This window comes from Lepisma saccharinum, chromosome 18 (assembly GCF_977018435.1).
Source record: "Lepisma saccharinum chromosome 18, izLepSacc3.1, whole genome shotgun sequence".
Lineage (NCBI taxonomy): Eukaryota > Metazoa > Arthropoda > Insecta > Zygentoma > Lepismatidae > Lepisma > Lepisma saccharinum.
In genome coordinates, this window is record NC_139246.1 from 22,979,999 (window position 1) to 23,000,335 (window position 20,337).

At 38.5% G+C, this 20,337-nt stretch overlaps 1 long non-coding RNA gene across 1 annotated transcript; it reads left to right on the top strand.

The window, feature by feature from the left end:
* The first annotated feature begins 3,493 nt into the window (after nt 1–3,493).
* Nucleotides 3,494–14,413, top strand: LOC146002469 (uncharacterized). Its single transcript, XR_014443713.1, has 4 exons — nt 3,494–3,670; nt 5,567–5,630; nt 12,901–12,932; nt 13,877–14,413. It is a non-coding gene; the product is annotated as an uncharacterized LOC146002469 (long non-coding RNA).
* Nucleotides 14,414–20,337: the final 5,924 nt, after the last annotated feature.

Here is a 20,337-nt window from a genome sequence, read left to right on the forward strand (position 1 = left end):
GGTTAGTATCGTGAGCAAGATTGATTTCTGAAGTTTCAATATAGTTTTGGTAAGCTTTACTGATCTCCCATTTTAATTTCGTTCTTAAAGTTTTATACTTAATTTCGTGATGTGTTACATTTCCCATTCTTTGTTTCCATTTTTTGTGGTGACGTGATTTTGCTTTCAGATTTTTAATAATTTCCCGCGTGAACCAACATGGGTAAGATTTTTTTACAGAGGAGCGAGAGCGTGGAACACATTCATTAAAAATGCTTTCGATCATTTCATAAAATTTATCAACGGCAATATCTACGTCTTTGCATTCTTTTATTTGGTCCCAGTCAGCTAATTCGAGTTTCCGATACAAATTAATGAAATCTGCTTTCTTGAAATTATATCGTTGGATGTTTGGATTTAAAGCTCTTTGTTTAGGCATGGTTTGTGTTAAAGTTATTTCTAGAGCCGGATGGTGTTTATCTTCGCTTACCAGAGGCTCTTGGCGAAATATTTTAGTATTTTCAATATTTGTTAAGACTAGGTCGAGAGTTCTACTATTGGCGTTCTGGATGGAATTTTTGCTTTTCAGGTCGTTGAAATCGAGGAAATATTTCAGTTCGCGACATTGTGCGCCTAACGTGAGCAACTCCGTGTTGGAATTTTTAATTTCAGGGATGTTGAAATCACCGGCAATGACCAACGGGCTACCCAGAGGGTAATGTGCAGTTATATGACTAAAGAAGTTCTCGTATACGGCCACGGGAGATGCAGGTTGAATATACACTACACACATGTAACAATCGCGACCAGATTCTGTTATAAATTTTATAATTAAACTGCCAATGCTTTGTTCGTGTAAAAGAGCATCGACCATTACAGGATTAAATTTTTTCTTTATGGCGATGAGGACACCGCCACCTAGAGTTTTGCCAGTTTCTAACGTGTTGCGATCTGACCTGAAGACGCTATATCTATCGTCGAGTAGTTCGGAATCAGAAACTGAAGAATTTAGCCACGTTTCCGTGCACAACACCACATCGTAATTGTTACTCAATACACTTAAAAAGAACTGTTTGGTTTTTGATCGAACTCCTCTCAGATTCTGATAAATTATGTTCATGCTAATTTTGTTTTTTTCATTGTCGCACAGAGTTTTGGATGGGTCAGTTCTAGCGAGATTGATTGACGTCTCCACAAAAGCAGGGACAAGAACAGGTGAAGTAAACTTCTTACCTGACAAGTTGCGCTGGGCGTGGCTACCTTGACATCCTCAAAGAGCTCGGAGACCGCTACCTCTTGCCCACTTGCTCCCCCTTCCATCCTGCATTCCTAGATTTCCTGGACGAACGAGGGGTGAGGGTTCTTGACCTCCGCTTTCACTTTGCTCCCGATAACTAATGTACGCACGGTGACCAGCGTTCCGGGCTCGGTGCATATGCTCGAGTAATCCTTGACGTTCTTTGCGAGTGGAATAACAGAAATCTTGCTCCAGGAATATCTTCGTTCCCTTCAGCTTGTTGCGGCATCCAATAACTTTTTCTTTTTCTTTGTATCGCAAAAAGCGACAGACGATGGGACGAGGACCTCGGTTACTGTTTGTGTTTATCCGATGCGCTCTCTGGATGGAATCCTCTTGCAGATCGATGTTTAATTTGTCCTTAATTATTGTTCGCACTTTTGTCTCCGTCTGGCTCCAGTCTTCTCCCGAGTCCCCTTCTTCAACACCGTATAACACCAAGTTATCGCGTCGGCTTCTGTCTTCTTGGTCGTCCAGTCTTTGTTCCAGCCAGTTATTTTGTTGAGACAGTTCCTCCACACGTTTCGTAAGGGAGCCAACATCTCTCTGCAGAACGTCCACTCTAGTGACGAGGGTTTTGAGTGAGGTGCCGAATATCTCGAAAACGGCTCGTTTGCGGACCCGTCAGTTTGCGTTATTACTTATGATACAACCTGTATGTACTGGTGGGGTGAAGCTCATACGAAAGGAAATGTAATATGTTTACTTTAACCACACTAAATTTCTCTTGATTTAAAATTCAATAATCTTTATAGGCAAAAATAACAAACATTTGTTGTATAATAATATACAAGATATTAATCGTGTTAAACCGTAAAAAGTGTCGTCATAAACTATAAATAAATATGGCAGCTGATATTTTGCAAGCTATCATTAAAACAATCACCAAAATTCAGCTACAAAAAATTAAAAAAAATATTTTAATTATTTAGTACATCCATAATGTTTTATTTTTACTTAAAGAAAAGTTACTGAAAATATTATGGTTTCATTAACACTCCCAACAAACATTTCCATAGTAGGTTCATATATACAGTATCAGAAATTAAAAAAATATATATTTACATATATTTTTATTTGCTTTATTCAAACTATTCAAATATTTTACAGGGACGTTTACCAGAAAAAGACTTACTATAAAAAATCATGTATCTATGTGTATGGTGCCAAGAACAATACAATTAATATAAGCATGTTTTTTTAAATAAAAAAGATATAAATAAGAAATCAACAAAAATGATTATTTAATTACAAATCGTGATTCTTATCCACCCTGCAATGAATAAACTTCAAGTTTATCTGTTTGAAAGAAATGCTGGTAGTAATTTTAAGATCTTAATTTCCAATGAACATTCTCGAGACGCATAGGGCCACACTCTGGGACGTTTCCACTGCGCGGTTACATCAGCCTCGATTCCGCGGGACGAGTGTTTCCTTCAAGGAATCCAGGGTGTTGCTACAGCTCTTTGAGGATCAAGACCTTCCAGGGACGCAGCTAGGCTATTCAATTTGGGAGGGGGCGGGGGGCAAATCTGAAATTTGTTCCTATGAAACTATTACCAAAAACGAAAGCTAGACAATATATGGGTACAGTGGGATCTATGCAAATTGTCCATCACCATGTTCGTGAACTTCATTTAACCCAATAAGAGCTTCAAGAATTCAAAGAAAACTCAATACAAGCTGTTGACAACTTCTGCACCAGCACTCATAAAAATCCATTACTTAAAAATACATAGGATGTAAGAGAAAAATTAATCAAAATAGTCATGGACAATTTGCCGAGTAATACTAGTGGATCCCACTGTACATATAATTTTGCTTTATTAACGGACAAAAGCATAAGCGTTAGTATGTTTTTTTTTTGCAAGGTACAAGTTAATTGATTCTTACGTAAAAATTGTCACAAAAAATAGGAATTTATTCATTAAAAATGGAAACGCACACACTGACCGCACCTACAGCAACTCGACCCCCTACTGTTGACAGCTTGGCGGAAACTTTGATTACATATGGCTAATTTGCAACAAACGGTTCGGGCCCTCCGTTCGCCAGAAGATTTCAAAACCACATTTAGCTTTCAGAAAATCGCCATTTCCTGTACATTTGATTCGCTTCCGCTGACAATACATGACATTGAAAACACATTCACAACATATTTTTCAGCCTTTTCCAAAAGAAATCACGTTCAGCAGGCAATAATGGTGCAATCATAAAAGCTATTTCCTTTTCGCTTTCAACGCAGCACCTGTATGAAGTAACCTTGCTGAAAGTGGGACAGAAAAATTGGACAAGATGTGGTGAATTCTTTGTTAATATCAGTCAACGCCTCGACTCAAAATGAAGACAATTTTGGCCTGTTTAGCGGCGTGTCTTGTCTACCTATTCCAAGCGGTAAGTGTTCTATTTCCATTGTACACGTTTCTTTACTGTTTCCTTACCGTGATCGCAAAGATGAATAAATTTCAGTTCGTGTATTAAGTCTACTTTACGCACACTAAGGCTAATCGGGACTGGACCTACAGTTTAAAGTGGAATCCGAACCACTTCATGTGCCTCCACCTGGTATCGAACCTGGGACCCCTTGATTCCAAGGCGACGACGCTACCACTGCGCCATCGGAGAGGCCTAGAGCGATGAATAATTATTGTCGCTTTTTACCATAAGGTTAACCGCAACGAAAGCCCAATACGACAATGAGAGGTAAGAAACCAGTTCATGGCTTTATTTAAGTGTACCATTCTACTATTGCCTGTAGTGACAGAGCAGGATGGATCCTGTATTTATGTAATCGCTATAGGAAAAATCTGAGATAAAATACTTAGCCTTACAGCAGTGACGCAGACTATATGCGACTTTAGGCTTCAAGACTCGCGTGGCAAACCTAACATTATCATATGCTTGAGGAAGTTTCTTCAAGCTTTGGGCCTGAATAGAAGAATGCTTCACGGAAATTTACCCATCTAGAGTGTATCTATCATTCTCCAATTTCGAGCACTTTATGTATAAAATTAAAAACAACAATCTTAATGAAAAGCGAAGTGTAAACCTGTGCTGCGTTGTTGCATACATATTTATGATAAATTCCCATTTCTCGAGAATTCATAACGTCGAAATGAGGAGTCAAACAAAAAACTTTGTTAATTAAAGTTGTCTTAATGACCTCTACACAGTGATATTTTGGCTTTTCCTGCGACACAATGTACACTCAACGGCAATAAAAATGGGACGTCTAGATACTGAAATACTCTCTTCCCTGCAAGTTGTTACTTGGTTGTCTAACTCTAATAGTAGCTATTAAAATCCACTTAACGCCGTTGAGTTAGGCAACACCAATAACGCCTTGCAGGGAAGCTAGCATTTCAGGATCTATGTGTCCCATTTTTATATCCGGTGACTGTACATGCTGTTTACACTATATACAGGGTGAGTCAAAAGTCCCTGACCACCCCTTATACATTGAAAGGGAGTGTAGATTGCAGCAATTAATAATGGTAGTAATATGTTAGGCCTAGGGGGAAACTTTTTGGTGCATGTAATGACAACGTCCGACATCTTGGTGACCGCCATCTTGGATCCAACTTCATTTCTTTACATGGAAAGGGGGCAATGTGGGGTATGGGTTTGGGCTAGAATTTCACCAGGAATTCAGTGGTGAAGTCAGATTTGTGAAAACTTTAAAGACACGAGACAAAACCGAGGCTTACCGTGCGAGAACGAGACCGATAAACTCTGTCTCGGGAATTTCTGGAGCAAGCAACCGGAAATTAGTCTTCTGCACAAGTAGAACTCGAGAGGGCTCGACCAATGAACGCGTGTCTTATCGAAACCAGTTTTAGATTCCAAAATATCCATAAATTGACATTTTATTTATAAATTTGAACAGTTTTTTTTACTTGGTACTCAGTAATCAGTGCTTAACAAACAAAGAGTCCCAAGAAATGCTTCTTTTTGTTTAACTGGGCCTCCCCGATGGCGCAGTGGAACCGTCGTAGCCTTGTAATCAAGGGGTCCCGGGTTCGATTCCCAGTGGAGGTGCATAGTGGTTCGGATCCCAACTTAAAGCTGTAGGTCCAGTCGTGGTTAGCCTTACTGTTCATACAGTGGACTTAAAACATCAACCAACCAGCCAGCTAACCACTCAGCCAGCCAGCCAGTCAACCAGCCAACCAACCAACCAGCTAACCAACCAGCCAACCAACCAACCAGCCAACCAGCCAGCCAGCCAGTCAACCAGCCAACCAACCAGCCAACCAATTCTTATTTAACTTTCTTGCTTTGTTCTTGCAGCCTGAGTTCATTGTCTATGCTGAAGATGTTGATGGTAGCAAGGAAGGTACAGCGTTAAAGGATGGTGAGCAGACAAGTAGAACAATTAATTCTGAATTTCTAAGACAGTGTTATACATGTAATTGCTGTCTGATTTGCAATTATATTAATAGGAAATGCACACTTCCATGTCTTGTTTTACATGGTAATGACAAAAATATGTAGACAGTTAATTGATCGTAATAACATATTCTTCCGTATGCACGTAAGAGATTTATAATCATGATTGTAACTTAAAGTCTATTGGTCCATTATGGCATAACACTAACAGCTCAGTTATTGATGCCAGTGCTATGTTCGATTAATATAATAATACAATGTTCGAAATTCGAGATGGGATGTCAGGTAGTTTCATATACGCTGTAAAGTTTTTCGTCTAAATATATACAGGATGTACCAAAAGTTATAGCGTAGACGGCAACGGTGAAAAGTACAGAAAATGCCTTCGAGGTATGCGCTATTGTCCCGGAGCCTTAAATTATACCGGAACGTCTGTGACACGAAATATTTACCGGATTCCCCCGTTTATCTTCGTTCTTTATCCTTATTTGTAATTATTATTTTTTTTTTACATATTTTTACATATAGGTATGATTTAAAATCATACCAGAAAATGGACCAATGATTATTCGGAGACCAGAATAATCATTGGTTTCCAAATAATAGTGTAAGTATGGTAAAAAAGTTATTGTGTTAGATCTATGGCACTTTAGGGAATGTGCTGAGTTACCAGTGAAATTATGTTGCGGCCCTGCTTCTACAGGCTACAAGCTGGCCAGTCATAAGGTCGGATGTTGCCCAAAGATTGCTACTGTGTTTGCATAAGGTTTTATGTTGTTTCTACTGTAGTCCAGTAACATACAACAGGTTTTATCCGTTGTTCTCGCATTCACTGAAATGTGCCATGCAGCGTTATTCGGTGGAATGCTTCAATTATTGCTTTTAGGATCTTAAATTTAGAGATTGATAGAACCAAGAAAAGCTGTGGCGGAATTGTAGTTTTTCATAAATCTAACCTAACTGTTCGAACAATAGAGACGAAAGTAAATACTGAAGGCATCGAAACATTAACTTTGATTCTGAAGTACATGAATAAACAGTTTGGCGTATGTTCCATATACAGACCGCCCAATGTCCCATACACAAAACTTACATTGTTCGAAGAATTAATGTCCGAAATCTATCCACTAGTTGATAATCTCTTCCTGTTAGGAGATGTAAACCGCGATTATCTCATCCCGAATAAACCAGAAACACGGTTTTTAAGATCGATTTTTGATTCATTTGGTCTAACGCAAATAGTTAATAACGCTGCTTGACATCATAGCCGTTGACAATACAGAATTACTGTTTAAAACTGACGTCACTGTCCCAATCGGTAAATCAGACCACTGCGTTGCGTACGCTGATTTCTTGTTGCAGAAACCGGAACCTCAAGCGAGTTACGTTTATTGTAGAAATTTTAATACCATCAACGAAGAAATTTTTGCAAAAGATATAACTGATGTAGATTGGTCAAAGCTTTACTCACTTGATGATGTTAATAATAAAGTGGAGTTTTTGACCTCAAATATACAAAATGTTTTTTGACACGCACGCACCTCTAAAAATCGTAAAACACAATAAGAAAAATGCACCGTGGATCACCAGTAATGTTAAATTGTTGATGAGAATCAGAGATAACGCGCTACGAAAGTTCAAACGTTCGAACAATCCAAGCGACTGGCAACAATATAAAGAACTCCGGAACTTTACAACAACTGTCATAAGACAAGAAAAGAAATGTTATCTTACCTTCAAATTTGGCGGGAAAAATTTAAACCGGAGAGAAACATGGAATGAGTTGAAACAATTGGGTATTGTTAACAATAAAAAGTTTCACGATAATACATTCTCGCTCATAAGTACCACTGAAGATTTAGATGCTGTTAATGACCATTTTGGTAAAATTTGCAATGAATCTGAAATTCCTCCTCCACTTAAGGCTCAGCAAATAAAGCATTTCGAGAACAAAACCTGTTCCACCGCTGAACAATATTTTAACTTTACTGAGGTAACTGAAAAAGATGTACATAAAACTATTTATAGCATACGCTCAAATAGTTTTGGAGTAGATGGTATCAGCACTAAAATGCTCAAATTTTCTTTGCCTTATGTTTTATCTCCGCTAACGCACGTCATTAACTCCTCTCTTTCCAGTGGCGTCTTTCCTGAAATGTGGAAAGAAGCACGAATCCTGCCACTTCAGAAAAAGCAGATCGCCACTTCTTACTTCTTGACTTTAGGCCTATCAGTCTTTTGCCTGTGCTATCTAAAGTACTCGAGAAAATAGTGCATTCGCAGACGTTAAACTACGTTAACACGAATAATTTACTGCCCCCGCTGCAATCCGGATTTCGTGAGAAACACAGCACAGCCACTGCTCTTGCTAAAGTTTTGGATGATATTCTCTATGCCATTGATAAACAGCAAGTCACTATCTTAGTACTTCTGGATCTCAGTAAGGCTTTTGACACTGTGCAGCATGATTTATTATTAGCCAAACTTAAATATTACAAGTTTTCTCCTTCAACATTAAACTGGTTTCAAACATATCTATTTAACAGACGTCAAAGGGTCGTATTACATAATTCACCATCTCATGTGTCTCAAAGTATAACGCTGAAAGCAGGCGTGCCGCAAGGATCGATATTAGGCCCCCTCCTCTTCACCCTTTACACTGCAGATTTGCAGCAAGTCATAAGATTCTTCACTCCACATTTTTACGCAGACGATACCCAGTTATATTTCTCAGATCATTACGCTTCGTTGGAACATAAGCTTCAGTCACTAAATTCTGACTTGAACATCGTCAGTAACTGGGCTGTATCTAACGGTCTTAAAATAAATCCAGAAAAATCTACTTTCATAATCATTGGTTCTAATTATTCAAGGTCATTAATTAAAAATATTAAGATCGAGCTCAAAATAAACAATTTGCCCATTGTCAGGCATAACACTGCTAAAAATCTTGGTCCGATTTTTGACGAAATTTTTGATTGGACAGAACATGTAAAAACGCAATGTAGGAAAGCTTATGGAACACTTAGGAATCTGAATCGTTTCCGTGACTTCCTCCCTGCGGAATGCAAGCTAAGACTCATCCAAGCATTAATCTACCCATTGTTCGACTATTGTGATAATGTTTACGGCCCTCAACTCTCGCAAAAGCTCAGTAAAAAAATACAAATGGTGCAAAATGCGTGCTTCCGATACATTTTTCAAGCAAAAAGATCCGATCATATTCTTCCATTATTAAATAATAATCAGGTTCTTACCATGGCAAACAGAAGGAAGTTGCACTATCTCTGTTTTATACGCCGCATACTGACAGAAGGTAAACCGCAGTACCTGTTTGAGAAGATGCATTCCCGTAGGGAAATCCATCAGTATGTTACCCGTAAGCGGAACAACTTCGATTTACCCCATCACTCTACCACGGCCTACAAATCATCTTTCTCCTTTTCGGCTCCCAAAGCATGGAATGCATTGCCTGCAAATATCGCTAGTGTAAACAACCCATTATATTTCAAAGGTAAAATAAAAGATCTGCTGTTAATGGAACAATGGCAGAGTCGGGGCACATACTGAAGGTATCAAGTCACTCACTGTAAGGAATTGTATTATTGTATTATTGTATTATTATTACTATTGTCTTTTGTATTTCTAGTTACACTTTTTTTTTGTATGCAACTAATTCCTATGTATTTTTTCTTTCTTCATTTTTTAAATTTTTATTATTATTATTATTATTATTATTATTATTATTATTATTATTATTACGTTTAGCTTACTGCTCCATAAGTTTATAATCATCTCATATGTATTATCATATTGACAAGGGTTAGGTGGCAGAGCAGCCCTTGGCTGAACCTCGCCCGCTGAATAAAGAAAATTTATTATTATTATTATTATTATTGAATTAGTTTATTTTACTTCGCGTTTTGTGCCTCTTGGCTAATTTGTGAAGATGGGGATGAGTGATGAAATCATGAAATTGATGAATGGACATTCACAAACAACCAAGCCCGAGCGGGATTGGAACGCGGGACCCTTGGCGTCGCAGCGCGATGTGCTAACCACTTTTTTTTTTTTCTAAGGAATACCCCTATTCGGCAGTATCACCCGTCATTCACACATTCGCAGCACACTTTCACACATGTCAAATTCCACTGTATTCACATTGTTTCTCATTATTCGGACGAACACAAACATCCATATATATATATATATATATATATATATATATATATATATATATATATATAGAGAGAGAGAGAGAGAGAGAGAGAGAGAGAGAAAGGATTTGGGATTTAAAGCCTCTATTTGTTGTTAATTTTTATCTGTTAAAAGTTTTTCATCACCATGAATTAGTAAGGTCTAGTAAGAAGTTTGGTAATTAGTAAATTCGAGACGATTAAAGGCGGAGGGGGAAAAAACACGATAGTAGAAGCAAGAAGGCTCAGTAAAAAAATGGGGTAGCCAAGGAACCATTTGCGAGATGATTGTGAACGTAAGGTTACGATCCACCACTGACTTGATTGTACACATCGTATGCTTGTCTCCTTGCGCACTACAAGGTGTCTTTGTTTAGAACTGAACACTGTCGAACATGTAACATACTGTACAGTACAACAGTCCTTGGTAATAATAGCAACATTAATGTCTAGCGAGGTGAACCTTTAATTCTGTTATTTGTTACTAAGTTGGTTGGTTGGTTGATTTGGTGTTTTAAGTCCACTTAAAGCACAGTTTAAAGTGGGATCCGAACCACTATGTGTCTCCACCGGGTATCGAACCCAGGACCCCTTGATTACAAGGTGACGACGCTACCACTGCACCATCGGGGAAGTCCATTGTTACTAAGTAGGCCTATGGCACCTGGTACGTGAAAAGCATACGATGTGTACAAACAATCAAGCCAGTGGAGAATCGTTACCATACATTCGCAATTAGCTCGACCCCACGTTTGCTGAAACATTACTTGCTTCTACCATAGGCGTAACTTGGCGGGGTCAAGGTAGGGGGCAAATTTTCAGGTTTGTTAATTAAAATTTACAAGTTAAAGAACCTGAGGAGCAAGGTAATAAAGAGTAATATTTGTGATTTCGCAAACGTCACAGTTATTTAGCAAATATTCCTGGACGCTGTTTTTATGGGATGGAAAACTTTTCGAGTCTCTTTCCCTAAACTTAAGCCCTAAGTCTGATTCTGTCCCCTCAAAACTAAACCCAAGTGTCATTCTGTCCCCTCAAAACTAAACCCAAGTGTAATTCTGTCCCCTCAAAACTAAACCCAAGTGTAATTCTGTCCCCTCAAAACTAAACCCAAGTGTAATTCTGTCCCCTCAAAACTAAACCCAAGTGTAATTCTGTCCCCTCAAAACTAAACCCAAGTGTAATTCTGTCCCCTCAAAACTAAACCCAAGTGTAATTCTGTCCCCTCAAAACTAAATCCAAGTGTAATATGTCCCCTCAAAACTAAACCCAAGTGTAATTCTGTCCCCTCAAAACTAAACCCAAGTGTAATTCTGTCCCCTCAAAACTAAACCCAAGTGTAATTCTGTCCCCTCAAAACTAAACCCAAGTGTATTTCTGTCCCCTCAAAACTAAACCCAAGTGTAATTCTGTCCCCTCAAAACTAAACCCAAGTGTAATTCTGTCCCCTCAAAACTAAACCCAAGTGTAATTCTGTCCCTTCTAAACTCAAGTGTAATTCTGTCCCCTCAAAACTAAACCCAAGTGTAATATGTCCCCTCAAAACTAAACCCAAGTGTAATTCTGTCCTCTCAAAACTAAATCAAAGTGTAATTCTGTCCAATCAATACTAAACCCAAATGTAATTCAACCCCCTCAAAATTAAGCTAAGTTTGATGCAACCCCCTGAAAATTGGGCCCAAGTTTAATTCTGTCCCCTCAAAGTTAGGTCCCAAGTTACGCCATGGCTTCTACTATCGTCTCCGTTTCACCGTTTTAGCTTGCACTATCATTTCTGGTACACCCTGAATATTATTTTAGTTTATTGTTATTATGTATCAAAGATTCGAATTATTAATACTGGTATCCCTGTCTTTGTTCAAACCACGCTATTCCTGAATACTATAAATCTCTATAATAACGTACGCATTTTTACAAAGGAAATTTTAAAATGAATCAGTTCATTGCAACACAATCTAAAAACAGCAATGATATCTATCCACACGGTAATCAATTAACTTGCTATAAATTGGCGAGTTTATGATTCTCTGTGTGCGTCAAACAGAACGGACCTTGTGTTCCGTGACTGGTTAATTTACAACCCTGCCTAAACACGCATGGAAAATTCCATACTCTTAAAAGAAATGGGTCACCGCAATGCAACAATCATGAATGTTCCGAGACTCCGATTGTTGAATAAAGAGCAAAACTTTAGTAATGACATCAATGCATGCAATCTTAAATCAATACACATTAAAGTGGAGATCAAATACGACTTCATTTTGTGTCAATTTGACTTCTGAACGCAGATGAGAATGACTTCTGTATGTAACCACAGGATGTTGTTAAAATATGTGTCCAATATAAACTGTGACTTTTTAAAATAAAATCACACACATATATACACATTACATACATATGCCTTTTAGCCTTTATGGTTAGCGACACATACAAGTTATTTTTTAAAAAAGATATTTATTGTTTAAATTTTCAATGACAAACCTACACAATTTGTCAACTTATGTCGATGTTCGTTTGTTTTCAATTTTGGGAAATCATGAATTTAAGCATAGGTTCGCTTTTCCAAAAATTAAAAATAAGAGCATCGGAATATGTTAACCCATGTATTATTTACTACTTTTAAAACTTGTTTTGTCCATTTTGCGCACAGAGAAATTAATCATATTGGAGAGGGATTCGAACCATCATGCGCCTCCACCTGGTATCAACTAGAGACCCTCTGCTTTCAAGGTGACGTCGTTACCACCACGCCATCTTGGAGGCCCTGTAGATTCTATCATGCACAATTTTATGGGAATTATACTGTAAATAGATGAATTAAACAGTTGCGTTGAGTTTATGAAGTAAAGTAAAATGATTATAAACCCATTGGGAGGAGTGTTATGCCCTACCTTTAATCACGTGTCGTTAATCCAGCGTTTTCATTGGTCTCCTAGTATCCCTTTATCTTTTATTATATAGTCTTAAACTGATTTATTACACTATAATATTAGATAATATTTATCACGCCAGTCTCATAAGTTGTTGTTTATTTTTCAGCTACTTCGCAGGAAGAAAATATTCGTCCAACGGTAAGTGATAAAAAGTAATTACTTCTTCCATAGTTGTCGCCTTTATTTAGGGAGGGGGTTGTAGGCTAATAACATTGAAATACTTGCATTATAATGATTTATAATAATTAATAAATTAATACCTAAAAGTAAAGGGAGACAGGATAGTAGGAAAGTGATGCAGACACACACACACACACACACACACACACACACACACACACACACACACACACACACACACACACACACACACACACACACACAGATAGAGAGAGAGAGAGAGAGAGAGAGAGAAATAGAGAAGACAGAAAGAGAGAGAGAAACAAAAAGAGAAGGGAGATGTTAGTAGAAAGGGTTATAGAATGGGATGGACAAAAATAGAAAGGCAGAGAAAGAAAAATGAAGAGGGGAGAGAAAGGTGAGGAGAGCATGAGAGTGAGGTGAGAGTGAGGGGGAAGCAAAATGTAAAAGTAAAGTAAAGGGTAAGAGTGATAGAGAGAGGGAGAGATTGAGAGAGCAAGACAAGGTGACAGGGAGAAAGAAAAGTACAGGGAAACTGAATACTGGGTAACAAAAAAGGAGTGTGAAAGAGAGAGAGGAAATGAGGAAGGAGAAATAAATAAATGGAAAAGACGAAAGAGAAGATAAGAACAGGTTGTGCAATTGTGTGCGTGTGAATAGAAAAGCGGAAAGTATGGAAAGAGAAAGAGTATTAGGATAAGAGGAACAGAAATGAAATGTAGAGAAAGAAGGGAGAAACTCGAGAGGAAAAAATGGGTGAAAGTTACGGGAAGAGAAGTATAGAGATAAAATAAACTGTGCGTGAGTTTGTGAAAGAGAGGGGGCAAGATGGAAAGAGAGAGAGCGAGAGAGAGAGAGAGAGAGAGAGAGAGAGAGAGAGAGAGAGAGAAAGAGAGACAGAGACAGAGATTTATAGTAACCAATGATTCTAAATTTTTCAGACCAATGAAACATATATAGAAAAGCCACACAAAAGAAGAGGTGATATATATGACCCTATCGACTGGACCGTGGAACATGAGAAATATGAAGAATATGACCAGAAGTAAAACCAAAGGAGAAGGGAGTCAAGAGGACAATCAGAAGAAGAAGAGACCAGCCTGAAGTAAAATAACGTGCTTCAAAGGATGCCGGACAAGAGTCAACACTCTGGCAGAATTGAAAAACATTGAACAAAGAAATCTATAAGAACTGACACTTCACGTATATCATTAACGACATACTTCACTGTGATTCGTGTTTCTTGCAACAGATGGCAGCGCAAAACAACATTAAAAACAAGAAGTAGAACATGTTACTAACCAGTTTGTATCAAAAAGTAATGTTTCACTTTGTCTTTCAAATATAAGTGCTACAGTAATTTTTATTTTTCATGTAGACAGACTCTGGTTTTAAAAACATACAGAAGCATTCATTTAGCACTGTTACTACAACTACAAGATATCTAAAATATAGCTAGAAAGAAACGAAAGTCGTTTCTCATACGGAGAAGAATCAACAGGAGTGTATGAAAACCTCTGCCCCCTCCCTCGAACCCAGGATTCCTTGATTACAAGGTGACGTTGTTGCCACTGCACCACCGGAGAGGCCGGTTGGCCACTTGAATTTATGAACTTAAGGTTGGAGACGTGAATAATAAGCAATGATGATCTGACGTCAGTGATGTTATTCATCAAGCTAAATATCACATTCTACAGTGGAACATGACAATATGAAAATTGTTCTCAGCACTGGCAACACTGCTTTCCTTCTCTGGGCTCGATCTTGGCGACTGTAATCTTGTGCCTTGATTTCACCTTTCACTTCAACCTAAGCGTCTGCCTGGGGAAGGAGGAAGTACGGGACTATACCTCACGATCATACAAGTCTAAGCTTCCCCTGCATTGGGCATTAAGTACATAAATAGGTATGTGTGATTTATTGTAGAACTACGAAAAGCACAAAGGGCGGTCAAAAAGTTTTGCACAAGCCACTGTAACTTTTTTTATTATTTACACTAGGACAAGGACGTTTCATGTGAACATACTTTGGTCCTTTATGTAAAAGTTGATTATACAAATTTCGTTTCTGTAATTATCAGCGAGACACAATGGCCAATGAAGTAGACAGCCGCACCCATCAACGGTCCGTGATAGAAATCCTTTACACGACCACAACAATTCTAAGAAAGCTGCTTCCTGTGTATGGCGATCTGTCTTTGGATGAAACATGGTTATTCCATATGGATCCAGAGAGCAAGACTCAGTCGATGGAATGACGTCATCATGGTTCTCCCAAGAAGAAAGAACCCAGACTCACCAGATCAGCCGAATATATAATGGCAACCTTTACTTGGGATCAACATGGAACGTGAGTCAACAATTAACAAGGAGTGGTATTGCTTGTCATTGAGCAAACTGAGACGTGAACTCAGCATCAAGAGATAAGGACATCAAACAGCACCACGATAATGCAAGGCCTCACTCAGCCACGATGACGCTGCAGAAAATCAGAATGATGGGATGGGAAGTGGTCCCTCAACCCCCTTACAGTCTGGACTTGGCTCCCTATGAATATTTTTCTATTTGGTCGTCTGAAGGCTCGTCTGCGTGGGAAGACATTCGAAAAAGACCTCATTGCCTGTGTGAAACAATGGTGTGCAAGTCAGCCCCCTGAGTTTTACCAAAGTGCCTTCTTGGCATTTAAAGAACGCTGGCGCAGATGTGTGGCAGCAAACGGGGGTTACATTGAGTACCATAGTTATGTACTCAAAGGACCAAAGTATGTTCACATGAAACCTCATTGACCTAGTGTAAATAATAAAAAAGTTACAATGAAGTGTGCAAAACTTTTTGACCGCCCTTTGTTCTAACTGTACGAAATATATTGGCAACTACGTGCTTCAACTTTAAACTCGAATTTATGTTAAGCTCGTCTTTGACTACATTTCTTGTTGTAAGGCTTGAAGCTTTATTGCAGTCCTGAGCGTCAAACCGCCACTGCACTTCCTCCCTGAAGATGAGAGTGACGTTAGTTCTCGAAAGCTTAGAATTCTTTCCACAATTCACCTGGTCGATAGCCTGAGAGAATCTTTTCTCTGTTCCTTGTTATTGATAATACGAGACTTTTAACAAGTTGAACGTGGAAAACCTATGGAAGTTGAACATCACGACTAAGAATCTAAAGTACAATCATAAATTAGGACGACCTAGGATTATTAAATTATTCCCGAATTAGTTGATGCGTAGTTTTAATGAAATGAGTGATCCCTGACATTGCGTGCCCCCTTCTGCTTTTTAACATCTGAATGAGGTGAAAGAATAAAATCCAGTAGTCTTGAAACTGTCGATTATCTTTACGTCCCAACTCAGGACGTAAGAATTCAGGGACTATGACAAAAATTTCCAATTCAGGAACCGATATTTTCACGTGTAATGTTTCCAATTCAGGAACCGATATTTCCACGTGTAATGTTTCCAATTCAGGAACCGATATTTCCACGTGTAATGTTTCCAATTCAGGAACCGATATTTCCACGTGTAATGTTTCCAATTCAGGAACCGATATTTCCACGTGTAATGTTCCCAAGCCAGGAACCGATATTTCCACGTGTAATGTTCCCAATTCAGGAACCGATATTTCCACGTGTAATGTTTCCAATTCAGGAACCGATATTTCCACGTGTAATTTTCCCAATTCAGGAACCGATATTTTCACGTCTAATGTTTCCAATTCAGGAACGGCTGCCTCAGGAGGCAAGGGGTAGAGCTAAGAACAGGTTCTTGAGAGTTTTTTTCGATACTGCACCTTACCCTAAAACCTTACGTGATGTATATAAGAAGTAAAGAAAAGTAAAAACTTTACTTTACTTTTTATATACATCACGTAAGGTTTTAGGGTAAGGTGAAGTGATGTATATCCACTTGCAGAAAACGTACTGTGCTGTACGGGGAGTTTCTTCTTTCCTCTAATATATTTTGAATATATTGCAAACATTTTGCTTGTAGGCTAGGTAAGGTCAGCAGTTACATAGGTGTGCGTAGTGTCAACTATTTGAAACACCAATTTAGCCTCCCCGAGGCAGTTAGTAGGACTTACTGAGTTGGGAAAACACTTCACTGAAATATCCAACTGGTACAGACCAATTCCTGAAATAGCACTGTTTTCATTAGAATTTCCATAGTTCTTAATTTGGGTAATCCTGAGTCGGGAATAAATCGTTCGGACACCAATTAAAACTTAAGCGATAGACCTACATAACAGCGAGCTACATTTGAATTCTGCCTTAATCTATGGTAACAATTTTTTAAAAGTATGTCTTCAGTTTTTTTATCGTCGTAAGAGCAAAAAAGTGATATTCTCTTGTGTTTCCAAAGGCTCTCTTTGAAATCTATATACATATATAAAAATATATGTATGTATATATGTTTGTTCCGGCATAACTCTCGAACGCCCGGAGCAATTTCAACCTAACTTGGTACACGTTTCACTTTCAATCTGGAAATAAATACTGTGGGGTAAGACACCCCTGACACCCCTTGGGGTGGGGGTGGGAAGAGGTGACATGTAAAACGACCGATATTAGTGTGGAATACATAGTTTTCGGGGTCGCTAAGATGAATAGCGACACTCCCAATGCCGTTCAACTCCAAGTTCATTTTACACTATAGTTAGAATTCATTATTTTCCTGTCTAATAGAAGATTGGGATAAATAAATTCCCGGGCAACGCCGGGTAATCCGCTAGTTTTATAAATAAAAAAAGTGTAGCATTTCTCACCGAACGCGTTAGCAATACATACCAGGAATGCATACTGGAATAAGAGAGGGTTTTGTATAACTGAAACAATACCAGACAGTGCTATAGCGGGCTGTTATTTCTGTAGCGCATTAGCAATGATGGTTGCGGAAGTTAGTGCTTGGTGGTGGAAGAACGGAACATCATCCTTTTGTGAGAAATATAAAGCATACATTAAGTGCACTCAAAATTCATATTAATGGGAGTAAAAAGTATTTCCTGGAAGTGTATTTTTATTTTCAATGTCGTGCCTAAAATATAACAGGAAAAAGGTAATAAAAAGTATCCTTATTGGCAGAATTTTACAATATTTCACAAATGTAATTTTATTTTATTATTGTTCGAGAAGCTGACCCTCGTTTGACCATGTCACTGACAATAACCACGATTTAATGCATAGTTTCCTCAAATTTCTTCATTCACACTCACACACACACACACACACACACACACACACACACACACACACACACACACAAAATCTGTATAATAACCAGAGGCGCAACAGCCCTTGAGGGCCAGGCCGTGGTCAGCACGACGAAACCCTCTGTCGCTGTTGTAGGTTTCCATGACCAGTTTAAGCTACTCATTCGTAGCTCCCCAATTTCCTCACGAGAAAAGTCAGTCGTCCCTCAAGGAGCCTGATGCCTTAGACCGCACGGCCGTAGTGCGGGACACATTGTCTACATGCGACGAAAATATATTATTATTATTATTAATAATAATAATAATACTAAAGGTTAAAGGTAAAACAATTCCCTTCTCATTACAACGTAGCATGAATGCACACAGAGGAATGCGGAGGTAAGGTTCCACACATTCATGATCAACTTTTTTTGTGGATGTGAAGTGTTCAGAACCAGGCTCCGATCGCCTGTACTCCCTACAATTGCACTAAGATAACTTTTTTTACGGCGATAGATAGAGTACATTCTAAATTATCATGAAAAACAAAAAAGAAGTAAATATTTAGAAAAGATATATATAAAAAAAATTCTGTAAAGTTGAGTGCTATTTTACAAGTGAAAAACTCTGAAACTTTACCTCTGGTACGGATAAATTTTTATAGATATACAAGGGTTGGAACTTAAATAGTGGCAACACTGCTGTGGAGACACTATGCAATGGAATGTAAGCTAAGCGTCAGGTCAACCTTGCAGCAGGTTTTAGCATATGTAGATCCAAACGTGCGCGCAAGAATATAGTTCCACTGAGACGGGTTCTATTCCGACACAACTGCATACTTGCAAGAAAACAGTTATTTAATTTGTAATATACAGACAAAATAATACATTGATTAGCAGGTATGGACTTAATTGGTTGCAATCACTGTGCAGACGAACTTAGAACCGCAGATTCGCCAACTCGAATCTGTATTGCGTTGAAGAGACATTGAAACTTTAGAGCGAGTCGAGCGAGACTGAATGCGTTGCAGAGCGCGTGAAATCGCTGATACCAGTGTTGCACATCCCACTATTTTAACCCTATGTTTATTGTAGAGCGGCGAGAATGGCTGAATCTCCTGTTCAGCGCGCGGTTTTACCCGAATGTTATTTTGGGCTTCATCCGAAAGGAAATGTTCTTCAAAGTCAAGCAAGTTGTTTTAAATGCATAATCCTCCTTGCGGCAACAAGATCAAAGTAAAACAGGGCGTGAGGTGATTTGCCGTCAATGTGCACACGAATTGTATCACGGGTGTTGAATGATTTGCGGTTTGAGTTTAGCAAGAGGAAACGATTGTTTGTTGTTTGACGACAAAAGAATCTCCGCGGTATTAAAATATATCGCAGTGAGAAGAAACATGTTTATTATTTGGACGAGACGTCCTTCAACTCGGTGAGTGGGGGAAGGGGGAATAAACCATGGAAGGATACCACCATGCAAAACCACCGCCAGGGCTGAAGAAACCGACGATGAGGGGAAGGGGGAGGCTTATTGTTTCACCCACTGGCGGCAATGAAAGCTTTGTTGAAGGCGCATATTTACTTTTCAGCGCAAAGAAAGGGAAGGGTGATTATCAGCAACAAATAGACAGACCAAGATTTGAATCCTGGTTTAGTGAAGTGATTCATAAATTGAAACCAGAGTAATAGCGACAGACAATGCACCTGATTGTATATATCACCAATAACAAATCATGCTTTTTTGGTGGTACAACTTGAAGTGCGTGTGTCTTACAGTAACGGATGTATTGCGAACGAAGCAACCAAGTTTTTCATAAATCTATTTCTTTCTAAACCAAAAACAATAATTTGTCATTAAATTCAAGAGGGGCCTATCGTTGTTTACTTTTATCTTTGTTTATTTTTATTTTTGCGTGCTCGAAATATACACACATGCTCTCATGTTTAGAAGTTGTTTCGCTCTTATATTAATGACACATTTATTAAATAATATATGCGCAGAAAGTACTTTTAAAATGTTATGTTTCAGGAGACAAAGAGAAGCAAAAATACAATCCACTTGACATGCATGCGGGTTTTGATGTGTTGTGCGGTTGGCAATACTGTAGATTTTCTCAGTGTCTCCGATGTAAGCAGCTCGGCGGTTGAGGAAAGACTGGCACGGAAGATTCTGAGCTCAGTTCTCGCGCGGATTGATACATAAAACCTGCTGCAAGGTTAAC